Source organism: Pongo pygmaeus, chromosome 11, assembly GCF_028885625.2.
Source record: "Pongo pygmaeus isolate AG05252 chromosome 11, NHGRI_mPonPyg2-v2.0_pri, whole genome shotgun sequence".
In the NCBI taxonomy this organism is placed as follows: domain Eukaryota; kingdom Metazoa; phylum Chordata; class Mammalia; order Primates; family Hominidae; genus Pongo; species Pongo pygmaeus.
This window is the reverse complement of record NC_072384.2, coordinates 35,482,691-35,499,053: the sequence shown is the minus strand read 5'-3', so window position 1 is coordinate 35,499,053 and position 16,363 is coordinate 35,482,691. Positions and strand designations below refer to the sequence as shown.

Genomic DNA, 16,363 nt, shown 5'->3' with positions numbered 1-16,363 from the left:
ACATTTGAAGCAGGTGTAAAAAGTCACACCAAACCCATCTCCCTTCGAAGCACAAGGTCAAAAGGATAAGAATCAAGGGGCTGGCGCAATCCTAGTCATTCTCCTTGTTCACTCCCTCTTGCTGCCAGGTCAGGAGGGTCCAGGGAGAAATTAGCCTCAGAATTATAGTCTGAGCACCTTGGCTTTCCCTAAAATGAATGCTTCAGAAATGCCCAGTAGGCAGATCATTAAAACCTTCTTAAGCATTGTTATGGGAAGGCCTCCGAGAGCCACAAATCTTGCCATAGAGGTACACTATTTATCCAGTCAGCATTTCCATAGCGAGCTGATGGCTGATGAAGGATTTAACAAGGTGGCCCTCCAAGTCCCTTCACTTTACAAAGTGCCTGTTACAGGTGGGTAGGCTGACCTTGAGCAGGTTCATGTCTTTTTTCTGAACCTGTTTCCTATCTGTGAAACAAAACGATTTGGTCAAAGCCTACAACCCTGAGTTGTAAGGAGATGGTTTTAAGGACCCTGTCCCCTCTGTCTATTCCAAAGAGCCTGGATTCCACTCTGGAATGAAATGGTGGTTCTGTCTTGGGAAAACTGGCCCAAACTCAAATAGACTGACTGGTGACAGAAAGGCCATTTAGCCTGAATATTTAATTAGACATTGGGAGTAGACATCTCTCAGGTGTCTGCTGAGCTCGCCACAACCCCATTTTCTTCCCAACACAGTTCACATGGTTGGGCTTCCAATAGCCCTTCTGGTGGTTAGACCAACTATGGACACCTGACCCACAGACAGCCAGTCAGATTGCCTCCCTCAGGAACTGGGGTTGGCCGGACAATTTCCCCCTAAAACTGAAATCCTAATGTGTTTGTGAGCTGCTCTGGGTTAAGATGGAAAGTGCATGCTCACCTTCCATTCATTCTTTCTAGTCTTTGAACTTTAAAATGTGAGGTGTTCATTCTCACAGAACCTCAATTGCCTATGTGTATCTGCCCAACAGAACTTACCATTTCTCCTCAAGGTAGGAATGGGGGTGAAAAAATGCCTGTTGTGTAACCCCCATTTGGTACCAGAGGAGCTTCCTTGCTGGTTTTCCTGGCTTGGAGGCATGGTGTGGGCACTTAGGCACATAGACCAGCCTAGAAGGTGAGCTTGAAGATAGCATTAAAGGTAACCACCTGAACTGATGATTCAGAGCTAGAAAGCCAATACCATTTAATTAGCTCCCTTTGCACTGGCCTCAGTGGCATTTGAACAACATGATCTTGGCACTTACTGCAAGTTGTGAGGCTAATGAGGCTTATCTCTACAGCACTTATATGGACTTTGAAGGCCAGGGCAGTGCACTGAGGAACAGAGGGGAGTTGTGGAAGGATTATGTAACAGGGCCTCTGGGCTATAAGGCTGCATGGTCAGCCCTATGGACCAAAGAAGAGACTGTTGATCTGCTGATAGGGTGATAACACCCCAGGTTTGCTTTTTATTAGCCATTCTATTACTGGCAACCACAGCATCCATAGTTAAAATCCAATCCGAATGCTCCTTGAGAATCCTTGGGTGCAGAGGGTCAGAAGAGAGGCTGACAAGCCTTGTGTCTTATGAGCTACTCTGTCCCCACAGCAATGCCCAGACATCTGCGCCACAACCTGCTCTGACTTCCCTTTTTCTGTGCTTCAAGCAGCCTTTTCCATTATTTGCACTAAACAAAGTTTGCTATCACTCGCCTCCCTCGATGGTTTCAAGGGGAGAGCTGTTGGTAGGTGTGCTCACTTGTGACCTGGTGCTCAAAACAGTAAACTAGAGAAACAGCCTGGTGGGTGGAGTGGCTAAAAGGAAACCAGGACTCAGGATAAGGAGGAGCAGCCCACTGATGAGCTAGGTGCCCTTGGGCAAGTCCCTTAACTTCCCTGACTTTCTCTTAACTCCTCTGTAAAACAAGCAGAGAGGATAAGGTGATCTTCAAGACCCTTATGACTACATGGTGTGATTTCCCTTGCTCCTTCCTCCTGCAATGCCTCCTGTGTCCTGAACAGTTCCTGTGAAAATTACTTCTAGGAAAGGTACTTGCCCCTCCAAAGCCTTTTCCAGATGCTGCTTGCCCAAAAGGGAGCAAGCTCTGATTGGGATTCATCCCACACTTTTTTCCTCTAACACCAGAAATGCTCATTTGTATTGATGACTTGAAGACTGGAAGTCTGTGTTGCTCTGGCGATAGACAGTTGAGTTTATTGGAAGTGAACACCAGGCTTTCAATTCACATCAGTCTGGGTCCTCAGATTTGCATGATTGCACATTCAGAGACAGGCACCTGCACTCGGGGCATCCTTGGCTGCCCACACGTTCCACTGAGCCAACCCCAGCTGCTACAAGCTGCCTGTTTAAACAAGGTCTGCTGGGAGTTGAGCAGGGCTGCTGAGGTGAAACAGTGTGTTAGTGGTTGAGGCTGTTCGCACAGAAGAGTCCCCTCTGTTGACCAAGCCTGTCTGGTAGCTCCCAGGACAGCTGCAAAGGGTGTGCGACCCGAAGGAGCCTCCTCCCTCGTGGGCTGGCGCATCTGCTAAGTCCTGTTCTTCATTCCTACTCAGCATCAGAGTGAGTCCTACCATGCTCAGCTCCTCCACTAGGGAAACCTCCCTGGACCTCAGTCCAAATTCAGAACCTCCTTCATGAAGATTTCATAGTAGCAGACAATCCATAGTTAATGTCAGGGTTTAAGTCCCAACGTTACATTGACTAGCTGTGTAACCCAAGGGCTTTTGGAGCCTGTTTCCTCAACTGTAAATGAGGATAATAATATTGCCTACATGGTTGGGCTGCTGAGGATTAAATTAATTAATACATGTTAAACACTTAGAACAGGCCTGGGATGTGGAAAATGCTCACTAAATCTTAGTCATTATTTTTGTCATTAATTTGGTTGAGAGAGGTCAGATGTGGAAAGCACCTGGAAAAAGACAGTTTAAGTTCATCGTTGAAATGCAATAATCTTATTTAAGTATCAAAATGTTCCTTGTAACCTAGATGGAATTGTTTAACTGTGACACTGGGTACTATAAACTGCAAAGTAATCTGTCAAGAAATTTTAGAGTTTGAAGATTAAAATGCACTACTTAGAATGCAGTCTGGGGAAAGGGTAGGAGAATGGGAAGAAGGTCTTCTCCTTTAACCAGGTCTGGTAGACCACCCCTCAAGCTTTCTAGTCTCCCTCCCCATAGAATGACTTGTCCTCTTGCTCAGCTCCAAGCAAGAAAACCGAAGAACCAAGAAGTTAAATAATTTTTGCTGATCTGCGATTCAAGACCAGGTTCATCTGGATCAAAAATCCTTTGCTGATTCTGCCTCTCCATCCAGTCAAGCACTGTGCCAGGCAGACACTCTGGAGGAAACACAGGTGTATGACATGGCCCCAAACCCAAGTGTCAGCACTCTGACAGGAGTGCCTAATATTACACAGAAGTTCCGGAATACAGTTGAGAAAACCTCTCAGCAATTGAGAGAGAAAGAGAAAATTAGATGATCAAAGCAAGAGATCCAATATCCAACAAACAGGAATTCTAGCAAAAAAGAGAGAGAATGAAAGAGAGGAAACCATTAAGGAAATTTAATAAAGTTCCTCAGACCTGAAGGACATGAGCTTCCTGAATGAAAAGGATCTGCTAAGGATATAGAACTGTAAGTGGCAGGGAATCCATCATCATGAGATTGTATATAATCAGGGATGAAGAAAAGATTCTAAAGGCTTCCAGAGAAGGAAAATAAGATACAAAGGATGAGGCCAGGATGGCACCAGAGTTCTCACCAGCAACACTGGAAACCAGAAGAAAATGGAGCAACACTCCCAAAGTTCTGAGTGAAAACTATTCCCCACCTAGATTTTAATATCAAGACAAAGTCAATTGAGTATGAAAGTTTAAAAAGTCATTTTCCAAAAAAAAAGTGAAGTTTTCAAAGCATTTACTTCCCATGTACCCTTTTTCAGGAAGTAGTAGATGCGTTCCATCAAAATAAGGGAGTAACCCAGTGGTGTGCTGTAGCTGGCTCAGGCCAGCACCCAAGATTATCTCTTTTCAACTCTGAGTTTAGTGACATCACATTGGTCGCTTAAAACCAGCCATGATGGGACTATTGATACCACAGAAATCAGCAAATACTATGAACTAGGGCTTCCCATCCCCCTCAACCCTCCCTGACCCCCAGGTGGTTGTTACATGTACCAGCACACCACTGGAATAAACCAAGAAAGAGAAAGATAAAGGATCTGCTATGGTCTGAATGTTTGTGTTTCTCCAAAATTCATATGCTGAAACCCAGTCCCCCAGTGTGTTGTTATTAAGAGGTGGGGCCCTCATAAATGGGATTAATGCCCTTATAAAAGAGGCCTGAGGAAGCTTTTTTGCCTCTTTCGCCCTTCTGCCATGTGAGAACACATAGAAGGCGCCATCCATGAGGAATGGGCCCCCATTAGACACCAAATCTGCTGGTGCCTTGATCTTGAACTTCCCAGCCTGCAGAACTGTGAGCAATAAATTCCTATTGCTTATAAATTATCCAGTCGAAAGTACTTTGTTACAGCAGCCTGAACTAACACAAGACCTTTAGGAGAAAAAGTCCAGTGAATTCCAAACATAATGATGAAGAGAAATCTCCGTATAGCTGAGAAGAAATCAGATAGAAATAAGGTTCCAGGGCCAGGCATGGTGGCTCATGCCTGTAATCCCAGCAATTTGGGAGACCGAGGTGCATGGGTTACTTGAGGCCAGGAGTTACAGACCAGCCTGGCCAACATGGCCGAATCCCCGTCTCTACTAAAAATACAAAAAAAAAAATAGCTGGGCATGGTGGCACGTGCCTGTAATCCCAGCTACTTGGGAGGCTGAGGCAAGAGAATCGCTTGAATCCAGGAAGCAGAGGTTGCAGTGAGCTGAGATCGCGCTATTGCACTCCAGCCTGGGTAACAGAGCAAGACTCTGTCTCAAAAAATTAAAAAATTAAAAACAAAAGAAATAAGGTTCCAGAAAAAAATGTCTTTCAAAAAGAAGCTAAGACTGATAAATTATCTGAGAGTTTCAACAATGTTGAGAGATCTTTTAAAACTCTGGTAAAGACTTTAGGGACATATTAGTCACAGATATCAATACCAAGAAAAAAAGGGTAATTATTAACTACAGGGGAAATACAACATTTCACAAAAAAAGAAGGAATTGTAACTGTAGTATATTATTTGGCTCTGCTATAAATAATGTTGATATAATCACAGTGAAAGGAATATTAATATTGATGTGACTAACACTACAATATAACTTTATCAAAATAATGCAAGGAGGGAAATTGGGAGACGTTAAAAGTAGTAGAATACTTTCTAAATCTAGGAAAACAATAAATAAAATGTAACGTAAAAAAATTTGTAGCATAAGCATGTTATATAGAATTAAGAAAAGGCTGGGCACGGTGGTTCATGCCTGTAATCCTAGCACTTTGGGAGGCTGAGGGAGGCAGATTGCTTGAGCCCGAGAGTCTGAGACCAGCCTGGGCAACATGGTGAAATCCGGCCTCTACAAAAAATACAAAAATTAATTGGAAGTGGTGCCACTGTGGCCCAGCTATCCAGAGAGGCTGAGGCAAGAGCATCGCTTGAGCCCTGGAGGCCGAGGCTACAGTGAGCCAAGATCATGTCATTGCACTCCAGCCAGAGTGACAGAGCAAGACCGTGTATCCAAAAAAAAAAAAAAAAAATTAAGGAGAAAGACAGCTGAAGAAACAAATTGTAAAACTGTAGATGGTGAACTTGGGGTGGGGCAAGATGGCAGAACAGAGGCTCCACCAAGCATCCCCAATGTAAGAACACCTTTTTTTTTTTTTTAGATGGAGTTTCACCCTTGTTGCCCAGGCTGGAGTGCAATGGTATGATCTCAGCTCACCACAACCTCCAATTCCCAGGTTCAAGTGATTCTCCTGCCTCAGCCTCCCGAGTAGCTGGGATTACAGGCATGCGCCACCACACCCGGCTAATTTTTGCATTTTTAGTAGAGACAGGGTTTCTCCATGTTGGTCAGCTGGTCTCGAACTCCCAACCTCAGGTGATCCACCCGCCTCGGCCTCCCAAAGTGCTGGGATTATAGGCATAAGCCATCGCGCCCAGCCAGGACACCAATTTAATAATTATCTACACACACAAAAAAAAAGCACCTTCATAAGAACCAATAATCAGGTGAGCACTCACAGTATCTTGTTTTAATTTCGTATTTCTGAAAAAGGCACTGAAGAGGTAGGAAAACCATCTTGAATCGCCAATGCCACCCTTCCCCCATCCCCTGGCAGCTGCAACACAGTATGGAGAGTGTTTTGGTGCACTGGAGAGAGGAAGATCACAGCATCTATAAGGCATTGAGCTCAGTGCTGCCCTATTGTAACAGAAAGCAAAATCAGACCAAACTCAGGTGATGCCTGACCACCAAAGGAGCATTTAAACCAGCCCTAGCCAGAGGGGAATTGCCAATCACAGTGTCTGAATTTGAGTTCCTGCAAGCCTCACCACTATGGGCTAGCATGCTCTGGGGCCCTCAATAAACTTGAAAGGCAGCCCAGGCCATAAGGACTGCAACTCCTAGTTGAGTACTAGTGCCGAACTGGGCCCAGAGACAGGGGACTGAGGGGACATGCAACCTACTGAGACACCAGCCAGGGTGACTAAGGGAGTGCTGGCATTTCCCTTCCCCTAAATCCAAGCTGCACAACTCACAACTCCAAAAGAGACCACTTCCTGCCACTTGAGAGGAGAGGGAAGAGTCTGGAAGACTTCATCTTGCATCTTGGATACTAGCTCAGCCACAGCAGGATAGGGCACCAGTCACAATCATGAGCCCCCCTTTTCAGGCCCTAACTCCCAGATGACATTTCTAGACACATCCTGTGCCAGAAGGGAACTTGTTGCCTTGAAGGGAAAGACCCAGTAATGGCAACATTCATCACCTGCTAACTGAAGAACTCTTGGGCTCAAAATAACCAGCAGTGATACCCAAGTACTATACCAAGGGCCTTAGGTGAGACTCTGAGGCTTACTGACTTCAGGTGAGACTCAGCACATTCCCTACTGGGTGGCTACGAAGCGATGCCCCTTCCACTTGAGAAAAGCAAAGGGAACTTTGTCTTTCACCTTAGGTACCAGCTCAGTCACAGGAGGTAGAGCATCAAGCTGGCTCTTGGGGTCCCCGATTCCAAGACTTGGATCTTGAATGGCATAATTTCTGGACCTGCCCTGGGCCAGAGGGGAGCCCACTGCCCTGAAGAGTGAATCCCAGACCAGGCAGCATTCACCACAAGCTGACTGAAGAATGCTTGGGCCTGAAGGGAACATAGGTGGTAGTCTGGCAGTACTCCCCATGGGCCTGTGTTGGCAGTGGCCATGAGGTAAGGCTCCTCTACCTTTGGAAAGGGAAGGGAAGAGTGGGAAGGACTGTGTCTTGTGGTTTGAGTGCCAGCTCAGCCACAGTACAATAGAATACCAGATAGACTTCTAAGGTTTTTGACTCTAGTCCCTGGCTCCCAGACAGCACCTCTGGACACACCCGGAACCTGGGGGAGCTCACCACCCTGAAGGGAAGGACACAGGCCTGGCTGGCTTTGCCACCTGCTGATTGTAGAGCCACAGGGCCTTGACCAAATATAGACTGTAGCCAGGGAGTTGTTATAGCACGCATTGGGTGAGACCTAGTGCTATGCTGGCTTCAAATTTGACCCAGCGCAGTCATAGTTGTGGTGGCCACAGGTGTGCTGTGTCACACCACCTCCACCTCCAGGCGGTTCAGGACAGAAAGAGAGAGACTCCATTCATTTGAGTAAAGAGAATGCAACCACTGAGACACCAACCAGGGTGACTAAGGGAGTGCTGGCATTTCCCCTCCCCTAAATCCAAGCTGCAAAACTCACAACTCCAAAAGAGACCACTTTTGGAGAACAAGAGTCTCTGCCTGGTAATCCAGAGAATTCTTTCAGATCTTTTCCAAGACCATGAAGGCAGCACCTCTAGGAGTCTACGAGAACCACAGTGTTACTGGACTTTTGGTGCACCCTAAAGCAAATACAGCTTAGATCACAATATCCAAGTTTGTTTGAATATCTGGAAAGCCTTCCCAAAGACAGGTACCAACAAGCCCAGACTAAGAAGACTACAATAAATACATAACTCTTCAATGCTCAGACACCAAAGGACATCTACAAGCATCAACACCATCCATGAAAACATAATCTCACCAAATGAACTAAATAAGGCAGAGACCAATCCTGAAGGAACAGAGATATGTGACCTTTCAGACAGAGAACTCAAAATAGCTGTGTTGAGGAAACTCAAAGAAATTCAACATAACACAGAGAAGGAATTCAGAATTCAATCAGATAAATTTAACAAAGAGATTGAAATAATTAAAAAGAATTGAGCTGAAAAATGCAATTGGCATACTGAAGAATGCATCAGCATTTTTTAATAGCAGAACTGGTCAAGCAGAAGGAAGAATTAGTGAGCTTGAAGACAGGTTATTTGAAAATACACAGTCAGATGAGACAAAAATAAAAGAATAAAAATCAATAAAGCACATCTACAGGGTCTAGAAAATAGCCTCAAAAGGGCAAATCTAACAGTTATTGGCTTTAAGGCCAGGTGCAGTGCCTGAAATCCTTGCACTTTGAGAGGCTGAGACAGCAGATCACTTGAGCTCAGGAGTTCAAGTCCAGCCTGGACAACATGGCGAAACACTGTCTCTACAAAAACTTCAAAAAAAATTATATATATATATATATCCAGGCATTGCGGCACATGCCTGCAGTCCCAGCTACTTGGGGGGCTGAGGCAGGAGGATCACCGGAGTCTAGGAGGTCAAGGCTGCAGTGAACTGAGATCACACCACTGCACTCCAGCCTGGGTGACAAAGCATGACACTGTCTCAAAAAAAAAAAAAAGATCAGAGCAGAATGAATGAAATAAAGAAAATGATATAAAATATCAATGAAACAAAGAGTTGGTTTTTTGAAAGTTAAAACTGACAAATATCAGGCTCTGTTGAAGGGCCAGTGCTGCAACTGCGCACTTGTGCAACTCTTAACCCAGCCACATTTCTTCCAGACAATGAAGAAAAGATAGAACATAACTGTCAATAAGTAATTGCTCAAACCTATGCCACTCAAGGGAACCTTTTAGAGGTTCCCTTGACTGATCCTGACCTCACCTGTGTAAAATTTAGCAATACTATAGACACAACCAACTCCCAATGCATCAGGTGGGTAACTCCTCCCACACGAATAGTCTGCCTACCCTCAGGAATATTTTTTGTCTGTGGTACCTCAGCCTATCGTTGTTTGAATGGCTCTTCAGAATCTGTGTGTTTCCTCTCATTCTTAGTGCCCTCTATGACCATCTACACTGAACAAGATTTATACAATCATGTTGTACCTAAGCCCCGCAACAAAAGAGTACCCATTCTTCCTTTTGTTATCGGAGCAGGAGTGCTAGGCAGACTAACTGGCAGTATCACAACCTCCACTCAGTTCTACTACAAACTGTCTCAAGAACTAAATGGTGACATGGAACAGGTCACCGACTCCCTGGTCACCTTGCAAGATCAACTTAACTCCCTAGCAGCGGTAGTCCTTCAAAATTGAAGAGCTTTAGACTTGCTAACCGCCGAAAAAGGAGGAACCTGTTTATTTTTAGGGGAAGAATGCTGTTATTATGTTAATCAATCTGGAATCATCACCGAGAAAGTTAAAGAAATTCGAGATCGAATACAACGTAGAGCAGAGGTGCTTCAAAACACTGGACCCTGGGGCCTCCTCAGCCAATGGATGCCCTGGATTCTCCCCTTCTTAGGACCTCTAGCAGCTATAATATTGCTACTCCTCTTTGGACTCTGTATCTTTAACTTCCTTGTTAAGTTTGTCTCTTCCAGAATCGAAGCTGCAAAACTACAAATGATTCTTCAAATGGAGCCCCAGATGCAGTCCATGACTAAGATCTACTGCGGACCCCTGGACCGGCCTGCTAGCCCACGCTCTGATGGTAAAGACATCGAAGGCACCCCTCCCGAGGAAATCTCAATTGCACAGCCCCTACTACGCCCCAATTTAGCAGGAAGCAGTTAGAGCTGTCATTGGCCAACCTCCCCAATAGCACTTAGGTTTCCCTGTTGAGAGAGGGTACTGAGAGACAGGACTGGCTGGATTTCCTAGGCTGACTAAGAATCCCTAAACCTAGCTAGGAAGGTGACCACATCCACCTTTAAACATGGGGCTTGCAGTTTAGCTCACACCCAACCAATCAGAGAGTTCACTAAAATGCTAATTAGGCAAAAAGAGGAGGTAAAGAAATAGCCAATCATCTATCGCCTGAGAGCACAGCAGGAGGGACAATGATCGGGATATAAACCCAGGCATTCAAGCCAGCAACAGCTACCCTCTTTGAGTCCCCTCCCTTTGTATGGGAGCTGTTTTCACTCTATTTCACTCTATTAAATCTTGCAACTGAAAAAAAAAAAAACACCGACAAACCTTTAGCCAGGCTAATGAAGAAAAAAAGAGAGAAGATCCAAATAAAATCAGAAATAAAAAAGGAGACACACAACTGATACTGCAGAAATTTAAAGGATCGACTATATCCCAATAAATCAGAAAATCTAGAAGAAATGGACAAATTCCTAAAACATAGAACCCGCCAAGATTGAACCAGAAAGAAATCCAAAACTTGAACAGATGAATAACAGGTAATGAGATTGAAGCTATACTAAAACGTCACCCAGTAAAGAGAAGGCTTGGACCAGATGGCTTCACTGCTGAATTCTACCAAACATTTAAAGAAGAACTTATACCAATCTTACTCAAACTATTCTGAAAAAGAGAGGAAGAGGGACTACCTTCAAACTCATTCTATGAGGCCAGTAATACCCTGATACCAAAACCAGACAAAGATACATCAAAAAAAAAAAAAAAAACACTACAGGCCAATATCTCTGATGAATATTGGTACAAATATTCTCAACAAAATACTAGCAAACTGAATTCAACAATATATTAAAAAGGTCATTCATTATTACCAAACAGGATTTATCCCTGGGATGCAAAAATGGTTCAACATCCACAAATCAATCAACATGATACATCATATCATCAGAATGAAGGACAAAAACCATATAGTCATTTCAATTGATGCTTAAAAAGCATTTAATAAAGCTCAACTCTCTTCATAATAAAAACCCTCTAAAAACTGGGTATAGAAGAAGCATGCCTCATCGTAATAGAAGCCATATATGACAGACCACCAGCTAGTATCATACCGAATGGGGAAAAACTGAAAGCCTTTCCTCTAAGCTCTGAAAGATGACAAAGATGCCCACTTTCACCACTATTATTTGACATAATACTGAAAGTCCTAGCTAGAGAAATCAGACAAGAGAAAGCAAGAAAAGTCATCCAAATTGGAAAGGAAGGAGTCAAATTATCTTTGTTTCCAAATGATGTGAGCTTATGTTTGGAAAAACCTAAAGAATCCACCAAAAAACTATTAGAACTGATAAATTCAGTAAAGTTGCAGGATACAATATCAGCATATGAAAATCAGTAACATTTCTATATACCAATAGTGAACAATTTGAAAAAGAAATTAAAAAGTAATCAAACAACTCTATAGGAAATAATCTAATAATCTGATTTAAAAGTGGAGGAAAAATTTAATTAGAAATTTCTCAAGAAAAGACACACAAGCGTGGTGGCAAAGGGATGGTGGCCTCAAGCGGCTACTGCAGCACTGGGGTGTCAGTTGTTGGTCCGACCAAGAACACTTCAGTTCTGCTCTGCAAGGATATATAATAACTGATTGGTGTGTCCATTTAATACAAGAATATGGAAACTGAACAGCCAGAAGAAACCTTCCCTAACACTGAAACCAGTGGTGAATTCGTTAAATGCCCTGCAGAAGATAATGGAAGAGGAACAAGCATTTGAAAGATCTAGAAACACTGATGAGATGGTTGAATTACCCATTCTGATTCAGAGCAAGAATGCTGGGGCAGTGACTGGAAAAGGAGGCAAGAATATTAAGGCTCTCCGTACAGACTACAATGCCAGCATTTCAGTTCCAGACAGCAGTGGCCCCTAGCGCATATTGCGTATCAGTGCTGATATCGAAACAATAGGAGAAATTCTGAAGAAAATCATCCCTACCTTGGAAGAGGGCCTGCAGTTGCCATCACCCACTGCAACCAGCCAGCTCCCGCTCAGATCTGATGCTGTGGAATACTTAAATTACCAACACTATAAAGGAAGGGACTTTGACGGCAAGTTGAGGCTGTTGATTCATCAGTCTAGCAGGAGGAATTATTGGGGTCAAAGGTGCTAAAATCAAAGAACTGAGAAAACACACAAACAACCATCATGCTTTTCCAGGAATGTTGTCCTCATTTCACTGATAAGAGTTGTTCTTATTGGAGGAAAACCCAATAGGGTTGTAGAGTGCATAAAGATCATCTTTGATCTTATTTCTCAGTCTCCCATCAAAGGACATGCACAGCCTTATGATCCCAATTTTTACAATGAAACCTATGATTATGGTGGTTTTACAATAGTGTTTGCTGACCACCGTGGACGCCCAGTGAGATTTCTGATGCGGGGAAGAGGTGGTTTTGACAAAATGTCTCCTGGTCGGGGTGGGCGTCCCATGCCTCCATCTAGAAGAGATTATGTTTATATGAGCCCTCGTCGAGGACCACCTCCCCCTCCTCCCAGATGAGGTGGCCAGAGTGGTAGCAGAGCTCAGAATGTTCCTCTTCCTCCACCACCACCACCTAGAGGGGGAGACCTCATGACCTATAACAGAAAAGGGAGACCTGGAAACCGTTACGACGGCGTGGTTGATTTCAGTGCTGATGAAACTTGGGACTCCGCAATAGATACACGGAACACATCAGAATGGCAGATGGCTTATGAACCACAGGGTGGCTCCAGATATGATTATTCCTATGCAGGAGGTCATGGCTCATAAGCTGATCTTGGTGGACCCATTATTACTACACAAGTAACTATTCCCAAAGATTTGGCTGCATCTATTATTGGCAAAGGTGGTCAGTGGATTAAACAAATCTGTCATGAGTAGGGAGCTTCGATCGAAATTGATGAGCCTTTAGAAGGATCCGAAGATTGGATCATTACCATTACAAGAACACAGGACCAGATACAGAATGCACAGTATTTGCTGCAGAATAGTGTGAAGCAGTATTCTGGAAAATTTTTCTAAGACTAGTGAAGAACTGAAGGATTCCTGCGTCTTTTTTTTTTTTTTACAATCTGCTTCTGTTTAAAAAGCTAACATTCCTCTGCTTCATAGGTGTTCTGCATTTAAGGTGTAGTGAAATCTTTGCTGTTCACCAGATGTAATGTTTTAGATCCTTACAAACAAGGTTGGAGTGGGGAAGGGCATGCAAAAAAAAAAACTAACGTTGAAATTTTGAAACGGCAGCAGAGTGAGCAGATTTTATTTTTTGTTATTGTTGGTGGTTTGAAGAAATTCCCCCCATGTAATTATTATGAACACCTTGCTTTGTGGTCACTGTAACATTTGGGGGGTGGGACGGGGAGGAAAAGTAACAATAGTCCACATGTCCCTGGCATCTGTTCAGAGCAGTGTGCAGAATGTAATGCTCTTTTGTAAGAAACATTTTATGATTTTTAAAATATTTAATTAACCCCAAAAAAGAAGACATACAAATGGCAAACAGGCATAAGAAAAGGTATGCAACATCACTGATCATCAGAGAAATGCAAATCAAAACTACAATGAGATATCATCTCACTCCAGTTAAAATAGCTTTTATCCAAAAGACAGGCAATAACAAATGCTGGTGAGGATGTGGAGAAAAGGGAACCTTCTTACACTGTTGTTGTGAATGTAAATTAGTAATCTCATTTACAATAGCCATAAATAAAATTAAATACCTAAGTATTAACCAAAGAAGGGAAAGATCTTTATAAGGAAAACTGTAAAACACTGATGAAAGAAGTGGAAGAGGACATTTACAAAATAGAAAGATATTTCGTGTTTATGGACTGGAAAAATCAATACTGTTAAAATGTCTATACTACCCAAAGCAATCTACAGATTCAATGCTATTCGTATCAAAATACCAATGACATTCTTCACAGAAATAGAAAAAATAATCCTAAAATTTATATGGAACCACAAAAAAACCAAAATACCCAAAGCTATCTTAAGCAAAAAGAAGAAAACTGAAAGAATCACATCACCTGACTTCAAATTATACCACAGAGCTATAGTAACCAAAACAGCATGGTACTAGTATAAAAACACATAGACCAATGGAACAGAATAGAGAACCCAGAAACAAATCCATGCACCTACAGTGAACTCATTTTCAACAAAGGTGCCAAGAACATACATTGGGGAAAAGACAGTATCATTGATAAATGGTGCTGGAAAAACTGGATATCCATATGCAGATGAATGGAGCTATACCCCTATCTCTTTCCAAATACAAACATCAAATCAAAATGGATCAAAGACTTAAAAGTAAGATCTCAAACTATGAAACTACTACAAGAAAACATTGGGGAAAATCTCCAGGACACTGGTCTGGGCAAAAAATTCTTGAGTAAGACCCCATAAGCAGAGGCAACTGAACCAAAAATGGACAAATGGGATGATATCAAGTTAAAAAGCTTCTGCACAGCAAAGGAAACAATCAACAAAGTGAAGAGACAACCCATAGAATGGGAGAAAATATTTGCAAACTACCCATCTGACAAGGGATTAAAAACCAGAATATATAAGGCACTCAAACAACTCTATAGGAAATAATCTAATAATCTGATTTAAAAATGGACAGAAGATTTAAATAGACATTTCTCAAAAGAAGACATACAAATAGCAAAGAGGCATAAGAAAAGGTATGCAACATCACTGATCATCAGAGAAACACAAATCAAATCTACAATGAGATATCATCTCACTCCAGTTAAAATGGCTTTTATCCAGAAGACAGGCAATAACAAATGCTGGTGAGGATATGGAGAAAAGGAAACCTTCTTACACTGTTGGTGGGAATGTAAATTAGTACAACCACCATGAAAAACAGTTTGGAGGTTCCTCAAAAAACTAAAAATAAGCTACCATATGATCCAACAATCCCACTGTTGGATATATACCCCCAAAAAGGAAATCAGTATATCAAAGAGATATCTGCACTCCCAAGTTTGTTTGAGCACTGTTTACAATAGCCAAGATTTGGAAGCAACCTAAGTGTCTGTCAACAGATAAATGGATGATATGGTTTGGCTGTGTCCCCACCCAAATCTCACCTTGAATTGTAATAATCTCCATGTGTCAAGGGGGGGCCAGGTGGAGATAAGCGAATTATGGGGGCCGTTTCTCCCATACTGTTCTTGTGGTAGTAAATTAGTCTCATGAGAACTGATGGTTTTATAAATGGGAGTTACCCTGCACAAGCTCTCTTTTGCCTGCTGCCATGTAAGATGTGTTTTGCTTCCCCTTCACTTTCTGCCATGACTTTGAGACTTCTCCAGCCATATGGAACTATGAGTTAATTAAACCTCTTTCTTTTATAACTTACCCAGTCCTGGGTATGTCTTTATTAGCAGTGTGAGAGCAAACTAATGCAATGAATACAGAAAATGTGGTACTTATACACAATGGAGTACTATTCAGCCACAAAAAATGAATGAGATCCTGTCATTTGCAACAACATGGATGGAACTGGAGGTCATTACGTTAAGTGGAATAAGCCATGCACAGAAAGACAAACATCACATGTTCTCACTTATTTGGGGGAATCTAAAAATCAAAACAATTGAACTCATGGAGCTAGAGAGAGGAAGAAGGGTTACCAGAGGGAAGGTGGGAAGGGGAGGCGAAGGTGGGGATGGTTAATGGGTACCAAAAAAATAGAAGGAATGAATAAGGCCTAGTGTTTGCTAGCACAACAGGGCAACTATAGCCAATAATAATTCAATCGTACATTTAAAAATAACTTAAAAAGTATAATTGGATTGTTTGTAATACAAAGAATAAATACTTGAAGGGATGGATACCCCATTTTCCATGATGTGATTATTATTCATTGCATGCCTGTATCACAACATCTCATGTACCCCATACATACACCTACTATGCATCCACAAAAATTAAAATTAATTGTAGAAATTACAATGTACCTCTGGGAAATTATAGAGAATTGGGAAGTTGGCAAGGGTAAGGTGAGTAACCCCTTGTTCTAATCCTCACAGTACAGACGGTCCCTGACTTATTATGGTTCCACTTATGATGTCTCAGCTTTATGATGGTGCAAAATTGATACT

The 16,363-nt window shown here is 42.5% G+C and overlaps 2 pseudogenes; both read left to right on the top strand.

Annotated features, from left to right (window-relative positions):
- Positions 1–328: 328 nt before the first annotated feature.
- Positions 329–10,126, top strand: LOC129031540 (syncytin-1-like; annotated as a pseudogene).
- Positions 10,127–11,767: 1,641 nt separating this feature from the next.
- Positions 11,768–13,307, top strand: LOC129031751 (heterogeneous nuclear ribonucleoprotein K-like; annotated as a pseudogene).
- The last annotated feature ends 3,056 nt before the right edge of the window (positions 13,308–16,363 follow it).